Source organism: Semicossyphus pulcher, unplaced genomic scaffold (genome assembly GCF_022749685.1).
Source record: "Semicossyphus pulcher isolate SPU_LCO1_2020_fin unplaced genomic scaffold, fSemPul1.0.p SCAF_17, whole genome shotgun sequence".
NCBI classification, from domain to species: Eukaryota; Metazoa; Chordata; class Actinopteri; order Labriformes; family Labridae; genus Semicossyphus; species Semicossyphus pulcher.
The window spans coordinates 5,267,288-5,278,972 of NW_027211681.1; the positions used below are offsets into that span (position 1 = coordinate 5,267,288).

General features: G+C 42.5%; 1 non-coding gene across 1 annotated transcript; it reads left to right on the forward strand.

Annotated features, from left to right (window-relative positions):
- Positions 1 to 6,175: 6,175 nt before the first annotated feature.
- trnar-ccg (transfer RNA arginine (anticodon CCG)) lies at positions 6,176 to 6,248 on the forward strand. Its single transcript has one exon. It is a non-coding gene; the product is annotated as a tRNA-Arg (tRNA).
- The last annotated feature ends 5,437 nt before the right edge of the window (positions 6,249 to 11,685 follow it).

Here is an 11,685-nt window from a genome sequence, read left to right on the forward strand (position 1 = left end):
GCCCCTCGTGCTCTCCTCTCACCTGAAGCAGAAGTCTGCTCGGCTCTGCGGTCAGTCCGGCTTCTCTGCTCAGCCGTTACATCAAACAGATACCAGGCTGGACGCTTCAAATGTGCTTTCTGGAACAAAAAAAAAAGATCTGTGTGTTTAATCCCTGTCTGATTTGTCTCCACTGAATAGACATGAAAGATTAATTTTGAGCCGAAAAGGTAAAAGTTGTATCGTCTTTTGCTGCCAAGCTTGCCATCGCTCGACAGATCGAACAGAAATCCACACCCACCCTCATGCAGGACAGTTTTACGTCAACCAACCCTGCTGAAATATCAGAAGATGTGTCCCATTTCCACTCTAAGCTTTTATCACTGTGTAAAACTTCTCTTCTTGTGGAATAAAAGAACAGACAACCTGCGTTTAAAGGATTGCAGTGCAGCACGGGCGACAGCCACCTCCTCTTGTCTACCTCAAAGCGGCATCTGTTCGGACAGGGACGACCTGTCAGAGGTGTTCTGCAGGAAATTGCCGTCAGTGCACTTTGTCTACGCAGGCCAACACGACACTTTGGTCCTGACCCAGCTCCCTAAATGAGGGCTGAGAAAGCAGTATCACTTTTTGATGATAAGCTAAGGTAGGCATTTAAAGCAGTCTGTGAGCTAGCTGTTTTAATTGGTGGTTGGGTCATTTCTGAACAGAAAAGATGCATTACAAGCGTCTTATGCCACATTAGCCCCTTTTACACCGCCAGTTCAAGGCTGGATTATTACGCCTCTGTTACGTTTTGTCTTCTACGTTAAACACACAGAGGCGGAACTAAGGGGGAGGAGCCGGCATCGGAGGTAGTAACAGGTGAAACGACGTCTGTGTAAACAGCGGAGCCGGCAGGGCGGAACAGTGCCATGTGTGTGTGTTTGTGAAGCATGCGCTGTTGGTTTATACCTCGCGCATGTTTTGCTAATGCAACACCAGAATGGCTTTTCCTGTGCATTGCTTGGTCCAATGTAAAATGACAAAGGCAGCATGATGACAGAGCTTCGTCACGGCGCTGAGGCGGAACCTCAGTGTCAAAAGGGCTGTCGATTGAACTGCCAACTCAGCTGACATCCTCTGCTAACGTGGAAATAAATACTGAAATCAATAAAGCATTTGAGCATTAAAAATATATAACATATAAAATGGATTGTCATGTAGGACGGTTATAAATATATATATTGTCTTTGATAATGTAAATGATCTTAATATTTATTTGCATATAGCGCAGAGAAGTGAGATCTATTAACAAGAGACACATGTTAATGCCAGGTGTAAACAGGGCCTCTGACTTGCTGCACTTTGCCCACAGTTTCATTTAAACGTGTGATACATCCTCAGACAAAGCCTGATTTATTGTACCTTTGTCTCTGTGTTTTATAGCATCCGATTAAAGATGTCACGAGTGTAAAAATAAATATAGGAAATATGTGCATCCATTTGCTTGGATCGAGTTCTTTAAGTGCTTTAAGGTCGTTCTCGGTCACTGTAGCTTCTCTGACCCCATGAAGGTTAGTAGGGCAGGGTAGCTCCATCTGCATAACACTTTTTCAAAGCTTAAGGGATTGTTGCAGGTTTTATACCACACAAATGTACCTTAAATCTACTCACATAAATACATACTCTGTTCTTGCTACCCACCGCACTACCTTTGTGCTCATATTTAGTTGTGTGGTGGGCGTAAATCCAGCTCCCGCTGTCCTGTCACGTCCTCCTCTTCCCTGCATTGCTCCGTGACAGCTCTACTGCACTCGCTTTCTAGGGCACGATGCGCTCTGCTCTGGATGCTTTCCAAGTGTTTTTGTAGAGGAGAGTGGGGGGCCTAGCCTCCTGCAGTATTTTATTCCTATTTCAGACAGGTACAGGGGAAGATACAGAGGAAAGTGAAGGCAGCGAGAGAGTTTTCGCTGCTCACATCCTGCAGTCAGAGTGTGTGGGCTACACAGTCCAGTGACTGGGACATCGGGGCACAGGGAGGACACAGAGTCCTCTCTGAGTCTGAGTACCTGTCATGTTTTTCCATCGACAGACGGCGCGACCATACCTGCTGCACTGTGACGAAGCTATGACTCAGTCCCCAAGCTGCACCCTTCCTTTCCTTTTGTCCCACATAGACAGAAATCTACCGGTTTTAAACTTGTTTTTGTTTTAAACACAAGCGATCCTCGGGTTCTCACTCTGGAGTGTTTCCAGTAGTCACGCTGAGCTGCTTCCTTCAGCACTCCTTCAGGCCTGCTGCCGGACCTCAGGGAATGAATGATCTCTGACACCACAATATGGCTAGCGCAGTAATAAGCTGGAGTTAAAACCATGTTACTCCTATTCAGGTGATTATACTGTTGAATTGAGCTACAGCTCTTTTATATATGCTGCTGCAGATTACGAAAAATAAGTACAGAACTTGGATAAATTATTAAAGTAAGTTTAACCCAGAATTCTTGTGCTAGTGACGGGATAAAAACTCAATGAACACAAACACTCACACACACATAAACATATATAGAACAAAACCCATATAAAGAAAGGAACACTGTGTGAGCTTCATAAAACTGTCACACCTGTCATGAAACATATGAAAGAGGAAGAAATGCTCCTTTTTTAAAAGCAACTCTGATGCAGATTTGAACACATAGCCATCATTATTTTAAATCATAGCAGGTTTAATACATCTACAATAAGAATACACTACAAGTGTTTCACTTCACCAGCTTTAGCCATTTCTGGTAGTGGTGAAAGATGAGCTGCATACAACATATTCTTTATGGGGGAGGGGGTTGCCTTTAGTTGCTGCACGCACTGTCTCAATGTTGTTCGTAGGAGTCAGGAAGTATTCTCAATATCTACTGAAGTAGCTGTTTAAGGGAGGTATAGTGGAACAGAAATGGACGCCATGAACTTAATACATTTCTCTTCTTCAGTTATTCTTTGTTGTTGTTACGATGATGGGGCGTTGGTTATCAATAAATTAATCCTGCATCACTGCTATAGACTGTACCAACTGGACGCCACTGTGATGCCATTCTAGGCTACATTTCTAAGTCTGGGATAATGACCGGTGCCATCTTGGATTATTGACCATTTAGGACAAACAGGAGGAGCTGGTGAGGAAGACTTTTTTTCTACATTATTAGCTAATGCTAGCACTTCAGTGGTTAGCAAACTGCATCTGTAATTCACAGAAACTGATATTAATTTGGATACTTACTTTAGCTAGTGAAAAACATGCACCTTTCCAGGTCCCTGTTGTAGCAGCTCGTCGATTACAAGGTAGCCACACCCTAAAGCATAGCCTGATTTATCCTCTATTTTACTCTAATGGGACCTTCACTTCAAAAAGATCATGTATTGAGGAGGACTTGAAACTAGGTTATCGAAGGGGGCTCCTCTCCAATCATGTTTAGTTTTATTTGTGCACAGCTAACTCTGCGGTAGGCGAGCACGGTAGTGTTATCTGTGGTTGTTACGAGATGTGTGACCGACCTGAAGAGCCAGATTGTTAATCAGCTGTTCTGCAAGACATTCAGAGACCACTTTATAGCCAGCTGTAAATCCCAGAGGCAGTCAGTCAAACAGTCAGTCAGTCAGCGTTTCAGTCTGTCAGTCTGCGCGCTGCATGAGGCCGTGAAGCTTTGATGCCTTTACGCATTGCAGCAGCACACACCTCCCTCTGTCTGGGGCTTCGGAGGTCCTCTACGGGTTGATGGACACACACATGCACACACTCACACACACACACACACACATTCACAATTACATGCGATCCCTCCTCCTTCTTCCCTCCCTTCGCCTCCTCCTTTTTCCCCTCATTCAGAGTCTCTGGGGAGCTCAGAGTGCAGCAGAGATGATGATGGACAGAAGACTAATATCCAAAGCTAACGGCTCCTCCCCTCTGACTCTACAGAGGAGCCTGACAGAGGCCACTGTGCCCTTCACATGGAGGAATACGAGCCAGTACAGTATATAGGAAACGTTAGCGACGATACAGCTCCAAAGTGTGAGCAAGAAGAAGAAGGGACACACTGTGAAGCCATTAATATTGTATTAAAATATGAATACTGAGCCTCAGCATTAGAGAGTCATGCAGGCACTGAAGACATGGCCAGGACATGAACTCACGAAGCACTGATACAAAGAGTTTCAGATTTTAAGTTACTGTCAATTAGAAAGGAATTTTTACTTAATCATGTTCATACATTATAAAATGTATCCTCTTAATTTGCATTTTCAGACCAAGAACCTCAAAAGTTGCTTTTGATTTTCCACAGATGTGAAGTGGATCACTCTGCTCCTTTGATAGGTACCTTTAAAAGCACACAGGCGGTGATGTAGGAGTCCTTTGTGCTATTTTGGGACGGTTACTGTGTAGACATTTGCCTGGTCCACAGGAGAATATGGGCTAAGAGCAGCCGCTTAATAGGGACGGATAGTTTAACCCTGTCCGCTTGGCTTCAAGGGCGTTTGTGAAATTGACGGCCCAGCGTGCAGGATGGTAATCCAGTCAGCTGATGTGTGAAAGTTCATTTGAAGGAGATACAGTGAAAGAATGTCCCAAAAGCTACTTATCTTAGCACAAAAGGCTAATGGTTCTGTGTTGCCTTTTGGTTGGTGCGTACATGGTCTCATTGTTCGTAGGAGTCAAGGACTGAAGAGAGGTTCGTAGTATGAGCTGAGGTAGTTTTGAGAGAAGCGAGGTGGCACAATGGAAACAACTGTGACTTGGGCGGCCATCAGACGCAAAGAGCCGAACCAAAAGATGAACGACAGAATATTTGGCCCATTGATTTTCTTAGTTTGTTGGTGGAGTAGTGGAGAGTACAATAATGAATGATGCACAGCCTGTAAGAAGTGGACGTAGATCACCATCTCGTTTTTTTTAACCATATTTGGTCAAATTTGGTGGAGCTGGAGAGTGGAGAGGATGTAGCAAACACAGCTAACAACATCACTATCACCATGGTCACTAAATCATGGTAACTGATATTGATTAGGATGCTAATTTTGGCTAAGCAACAATATAACAATGGGTACTGTCAGTTAAAAATGAACAGCCTACTCCTCAGAGTCTTTATATACAAATAAATGCTGAACAAGCTATTTTTCAGGTCCCTGTGGTAGTGACTCGCTAACATGATGGCCACTCCATGTGAGTCCAAATCGATGCACATGTTAGAGAGTAAAACGATTCAACTGAGAATAACATATTTTGATCACAAAGACATACATAACCATAAATTGTTCCCATTCTAAACAATTGTGTTCAATCATTTGTCTAAATGTGGTCAAATGTAGCAATTGGTGACAAAGAATAAGAAATGCTCTTTGGGTTGTGCACGGTGACAAAGTGCTGGGAAGACTTTCACATGTTGTTTGACAACTTCAACTGTTATTGGAGAGTCAAGCCAAAACACTGATATTAAATGGAGCGATGCCTACGTGCAAGTTCAGGCAGGCAATTCGACCTACACTGATTTCACACTTGACATGCATCACGCTCGACAGTCACCTGACAAACCACTTCCTCCCAATTTGGTGGTTTATTTATGCTACATGATTTCCGGTCTCTTCTGCCCTGCACCAGTACTGCGCTCTCCATCCACCTGCAGGCCCCGGCTAAGGGGTCTAAGATACTATCTGTCACTCCTCAGATTTCTGCATGTAAAATAAATCTGCGAGGAGTGATGAGGTCAGAGCCTGGACACCAAATACAAGCTATGTTCTGCTGCTGCAATAAACATTTCAAACTGTTACAAACATGAACTGAACTGATATTTATTAGGATGCTAATTTTGGCTAGTAAAAAAACAGGCCTCAAACTTAATGTAGACTCCTTAGAGTGTCTTAATTTAGTACAACCAAACACTAAAAAGGGCGTTCTTTAGGTCCCTGTGGTCACGACTTGTGAATCAGAAGACAGCCTAAAGCATACCCTGATATATTGTCTATTTAACTCAAAATAGGACCGACATTTGCCAAATGAACATTGTGTATTGAAAAACACTTGAGCTACACATTTAAGAGTTGCTCTTGGCTCCTCTCAAAGCCTGGTTGTTGTATCATTTCATTTAATGAACACATGCCAAGCTCGGGGCAGTGGGATTAAACCGTCAAAGGGCTGTAAATAATCAATGGACAAATCAAATCATATTTTGCAGACCCAGTGGCCTAATGGATAAGGCATCAGCCTCCGGAGCTGGGGATTGTGGGTTCGAGTCCCACCTGGGTTGTAAAGCACTTTGCAATTATGATTACAGTATATAGTCGAGGTCGCTGCACTTGGTAATGAAAGCTGCAATTTTCACTACATCGATAAAGCTGAATGAAGAGAAAATGGTGCTGCTGCATGTACCCAGTTTAACGTACACGGAAAATACTTCATCTGGGTCAATCATTACCGTTATTCTACTTACGCACTACAAACTGCACCTTATATTGTACCATATCATAAACCTTAGAGCTCATACCATACTGTCAATTACTCCTGTTTGTATAACAGCTGTATATACCTTGTATTTCTATATGTATCCCTCGTATTTATTATTCATCTATCTATTCTTATTTTTTTATACTGTATTCACTGACTTGCTACTTTGTCTTGGTACTGCTGTAACATCTGAATTTCCCCCTGGGGATCACTAAAGGATTATCTTATCTTAAAATGTTTGAACTACGCCTTTAAATGACACATAGCAGTTTGTATTAACACAGCAGTAACAGTCATGCCATCATCCTATAGCACTGTCACGTCTGAGTCTGTTTCTGATCCCACGTTTGTGTCCGTCAGCTCGGTGTTACTGCATGTATGATTAAAGGTTTTTCACGCATCAGACCTCAAAGGACGTTGCTGTCGCTGCATACGTGTATCATCCTTTCAATAACCTTTCTCCGCGTGCATCAGTGTGCTTCAGACAATTCGAGGCTTCAAAGTGACTGCGTCCCCATGGCATTGAGCTGACGTTCTGCTGGCTTGCATATTGCAACACAATGAATGGGATTCGATACATGTCCCTTAAATATCCCGCTGCATGCCTCTGTAGTTGATCCCGTGAATCAGAGGGGCCTGGAGGTGAGACTGGTCGCTCTTTGTCAGCAAAGCTTTGTGTAGAGGTGACTGTTAAATGAGATACTGGAATAATGAAACAATCTATAAGCTCTTTTACCTTTTGTTTATGGGAAAATAAGCTCATAAAGACTAATATTAGCAGAAAAAATACAGACAATATAAGCAACCAGGTGCTGATGGCAGGTGACTACGACTGATTGCATTCATAAGGACTTGAAAGGATTTCAAAAGGCCATTCAATGAGGATCTACTGATGCAGAAACCTAAATCTCTCCCTTTTTGCGACATTCTGCCTCAAGAAATGGTGCATCGGTAATAAGGTGCTGTCCTGTGACATAATCCACCTTTCATTTGGCTGCAGCGGTGCCAACAGGCAGGAGTTCAGCATCCTGCACCGTGCTGAATGTCAATATCGGCTCCGCTTTGTCCCGGGGCAGCAGCTTCAGCAGAGCAGACACAGGTTAGTTTTTCTACGATTGGAAGTACTCTGCTGCTGTGCACACATGACCCTTTGTCAAGAGCGGTATTGTACTGCCTTAAAGCTACCAGAAACCCAAACTAACAATAGCCACACATGAGCCATTCCCAAACGGAAGAATGCCGCAACCCGCACTTAAGGAATCACTAGTGTCTTATGTATTTAACAGCAGCATCTTAAAGTATCTAAAATTAGAATTTAAATGTTCGTGTAAAAGCTTAGTGCCATCGCCTCACAGCTAGAAGGTTCTTGGTTCGATTCCTGGTTTGGATGTTGTGGGCCTCTCTGTGTGGAGTTTGTTTGTTTGTGCATGTCATCTCCGGCTTCCTCCCACAGTCCAAAGACACTCCTAATTTTCCCGTGTGTGTGAATGGTTGTCTGTCTGAATGTGTCAGCCCTGTGACTGACTGGCAATCAGTCCGGTGTGTACCCCACCTCTCGCCCAATGACAGTTCGGATAGGCTCCAGCCCCCCGTGACCCTGAACAGGATAAGCCGTATAGATAATAGATGGATGGATTCGAATATTGTCATTTAAGTTTCTGAAAGTCTTTCTGTTGTTGAGTTTAAATTGGGCGTGGTTAAGCTCAGATATTTATTACAAAATATAGGTAATTTATTCAGCAGCCGAATTGAGCAGCCATTGAGCTGTTTACATGTAGCATTAGCATCTTCTGCAAGGGTTTGTTAGCGGCCATGAATGATAATGGACAGTTCGGGTGTTGATTTGACTTAAGTTCAACCCAATGATGGTCCAATTTCACTATCAGGGGTGTAGCTCCTCAATAACAAGCTAACCCCTTAGAGCCATCTAATGGTGTTGTACAACCTTGACATCAAGCAGGGGCAGCTCAGCTAACGTTGAATGTGTAAACTAACTGTTAACTATGATGTGGATAACAAGGTATTTCGTAACTCACCTTAGGCGACTCACACTTCCTGTTTGGGCTGCACTATACATTGATTATCATATGTGTGATTGTAACGTGCAGAGCCAGGGAGAGGTCAATGTAAAACCGGATATGCAACGCCTACATGGTCATGAGAAGTGGTCTAAACAGCTACATGAGCAGGTTTTCCCCCCGAGGTTTTGTAATAGTTATTAATGTCTATGTGCTGTTTTACAATTTCAAGCCAAATGTCAGGAGCTGCGGTCTTACAATGATCACTTATTTTTTCATTAATTTTAATTTAATATAATACATTGTTTTAAACAATTTACATTGTGTGAAAGGTGCACTAATGTTTGATGCTGATCTGGTGTGAAAGTTTCAAGCTCTGATATCTTCCCTTTTTATTACTTTATTATTTTATCAGATATGCTAGAGAAAATATATATTATTTTCCTCAAAATATTCAGACTAACTAAGTGCGTTCTTGACAAGCAAGAAAAGCAGCACTCCAGCTGTGTTTTCGTGTGACAGCAGTGCTATGTTAATTTGCCCTTTTTTGAATGGCATACAGTCCCTGTGGAGCTCTGCCATACATATTTTTGGTATAAAATGCTAATGCAGTTTTCAGATGACATTCACTGTAATTGTTAGCGTGTTTCATAGGTTTCTGCAGCATCAGTGTATCCAGAGTTTTAAAAGTTTGTCCATTCCAGTAGCTCAGACATAGACGTCTAACTTCTTGTGTTTTGGCACACACTCACGGTGACTCATTACCTGGACACAGGCCCCATGCTGACAGGTGGACTACTAAGGAAAAACAAACATTTGAACTCCCGTTGTGAGACTAACAAAGACTCAAGAAACAACAATGAAATCCTCACATAACATGACACAAAGAGACAGAACAGCGCGTGGTGCCAGGGTACCACCTGGCTGTTTGAATATTGTGCTATTAAAAGTGCAAAGCGTCCACAGGAGCGCACGAGTAACGCTGATAAACTCACATTAGTTTACAATAATGCAGAAAACAACACTGGTATCTTCTTCCTTGCTTGTTTCAGTTACATGCATCCGCTGTCTTCATGGGAAAACTGTAAGAACAAATGTATTAATGTAAAGTTAAACATTTACTAAAGAACTGATATTACATCAAAGTTTGAGTTGCTTTGAACTACGAGTACTTTTTCCATTAATCAATTGTTATGTTATAGGTTTAAAAAAAAATGGACCCAATTCTTCAGGCAAATACACAAAAATGGCCGACCGGAGCCATCCACTCCACAGTGAGTTCTGTATGCTCCCTTCGGTTGGCAGATACATTCAGCCAAAATGCAGGACTAACAGATTTAAAAACTAATTTGTCCCTGCTGTCATCCAGTGTTACCTGTCAACATAAAATGTAACTTATTTATGTTGTTTTGTGCTGTCTTTTATGTATTTATTGTTGCACTAAATGTACATCTGCTGGCTGCACAAGAATTTGCCGCTCTGTGGATAATAAAGATGTCTTGATCTTGACCCAATTGTTCTTGAACTACCTTTTTGGAGCCTCAAATTTGGCATGTTGGCAGTCGCTTTCTTGTTTATATATTCATATTTGAAGGACTGGGTTGACACACATTGTTGTGTCTCCATCCTGGCTGACAGGGTGCAGTGGTAGCGCAGTGGTAGTGAAATTTCCCATATTTTCATACAAGTAAAAGGTCGAGTAGAAAGATGTGAAGAAACACGGTTAGAGGGAATATTTTTGTCACTCAGCCTTGAAACTCTCGAGCAGTGGATATGGGTCAAGAGCAAAAATTGCAAACTTCTGACCTTAAAGTCGAGAGGCCATAAATCATTGTCACATAAAAAAATAAACTACTGAGGAGATGGTGGCCAGCGTGTGTGTGTATGTATGTGCATGTGTTTGTGTGTTTCTAGGCTATAAACAGGGTGATGGATGCTCTTGCCACAGCGTGTTGACTGGACACAGCCTCCTGTGTCCTGATTAATTGATGGGAGATACAGCAGTTTAAGCTCCCCTTGGTCCTCCCTGTGCTCTCTGCTTGTCTGCCTCAGCGTGTGCAGAGTGGCGATGTTACTACGAGGGGAAACGCAAGGACACATTTGAGCATTTGCAGGGGCAGGAGAGGTTTTTTTCTTAGAGATGAAGGTTTAGGGGAACCTCAACAACAAGGTTAGGTTGAAGTGATAAATATAACCGTCTCCGTCCTTTATGTTTGTCCTCTACTGTGTCTGCTGGAGTATAACAAGGCAAGGGCATGCTACTATAACACTGCATCATCACCTTAAACACCTTTATAGCTTGTCAGGATTTTCTTGGTTGTTGGTTTGGTCCTATAAACATCCAAGCATCACAAGTACTGCATTTATATGACTGATATAAATTCATGATAAAACTGCAAACCTAAAACCCGAGTTATTAAAAAGAGAGCATATGGACAACAGGTGATGCATCTGTTTAGGGGAAATGAGAAGAACCCAATATTGACCTCTGTGGGCTGCTGTAGCATCACATTAAGTGCTGCAGTGCAGAGTCTTTCCAGCCTGCCAAGAAAATATTTTCAAGGGACCGCTGAGACAGCTGACATTACACCAAAGTAGATCTCTGGTCTGCCGGAGAAAAAAAGAATGTAAAGGTTTCAAATGTCCTCAGGACGTGATTTTAGCTGAGAGAAGCCTCAACACGGTCCTCCAAAGCCTCTTTTTATTTCAACCATTCAAGAGCCTCATTGTCACTACAAGAGAGATGATCAGTGACTAGTTAAAGTTAATGTCATTCCCTTACCAAGATAGTTATCCATGTATCCATGTTTTATCTTATCTTATCCCGACTCTGTGGCTGCTCTTAGCATCTTCACGTGTGCGATGCCACGCGGGGGAGCGGCCGCACTGCACTGTCACTCCAAAGTTGTAGAAAAACATGGCTGCTCTAGGATCGGTTATTTGTCATTATATCAGAATCAGATATATCAGAATGGTAAGTTGAAATCTTGACAACGACTTGACTACAAGCTTTTTAAAAATGTCATTCTGGAAAAACACGGAATTATGCATTTTTCACTGTGAACAATAAACACCCAGACATGTGAAACCTATGTACACTATGAGAATATCCTTTCAAAAGACATGGCCCCTTTAACACGTTCATCGTTGTACACCAGCAACAGCAGACACAGTTAGCGACTAGCGGTGAACATGATGGAGCATTGAGCAGCTAAAGAGCCA